This window comes from Sinocyclocheilus anshuiensis, unplaced genomic scaffold (genome assembly GCF_001515605.1).
Source record: "Sinocyclocheilus anshuiensis isolate Anshui unplaced genomic scaffold, SAMN03320099.WGS_v1.1 scaffold1047, whole genome shotgun sequence".
Taxonomy (NCBI): domain Eukaryota; kingdom Metazoa; phylum Chordata; class Actinopteri; order Cypriniformes; family Cyprinidae; genus Sinocyclocheilus; species Sinocyclocheilus anshuiensis.
In genome coordinates this window covers 461,989-462,757 of record NW_015542400.1, presented here as the reverse complement: position 1 = coordinate 462,757, position 769 = coordinate 461,989, and the positions used below count along the sequence as shown (strand labels likewise).

Below are 769 nucleotides of genomic sequence, written 5' to 3'. Positions count from 1 at the left end.
TTATATATATATATATACACACACACACACGCATCCACATGGCTAATTAAGCATTGTCTTTGCATTTACAGTTTACAGTTTTTTAGAGAGCTTGGGTTGTTTTAAGGGCCTCTGATCAGCACACAAGTTACTGTATGCTGCCATCCACTGGAATTGGCAGGAAGTAGATTGCATTTTGGCCCTTGTGTGTTTTGGAGCCGTTTTTCGTGCGTCCATTCTTTTTGATCCCCACGCTCCGTTCTCCGTTCTCCTGATACTTCTGTGAGCGGTATGTGTTGTAGTGGTTCTCCTCTATCTTCTCAAACACTCATCGCTCATCGTTCAACATGACCTGACACACAGAACAGAGAGAGATCAGAGGTGGGTTGTGCTGTTTTTTTTACATTTTACTGAATCAGAGTTCAGGAATGCAACATTTAAACATCATGCTCTACTTTCAAACAATAGAGGGTTAATATGTATATAAGAATATGAAATATTCAATACATTAAATGTACATCTAGGTTAATGCATTTTGTGATCAAAATTAAGTTTAATAGAAAACTACAACTAAAATTAATATATAAATAAGTAATAGTTAAATGAACTTACAGTGCCGTAAAGTTTTCCATATTTGTCCATTGCCAGGTATAGTCCAGTCTCATGACCCCTAATAGCCACTATTCCTGCCTTCACTGCTTTTACCTTTAAAAGAGCTGTCATACAATAAAACGTTTATGGTAAGGTAACAAGTTCTTTTTACATGACACATTAATTAAATTTTTTTTAA

At 35.6% G+C, this 769-nt stretch overlaps 1 pseudogene; it reads right to left on the bottom strand.

Annotated features, from left to right (window-relative positions):
* Positions 1 to 101: 101 nt before the first annotated feature.
* Positions 102 to 769, bottom strand: part of LOC107692922 (putative fibroblast growth factor 1) — a 1,913-nt pseudogene continuing 1,245 nt past the window's right edge.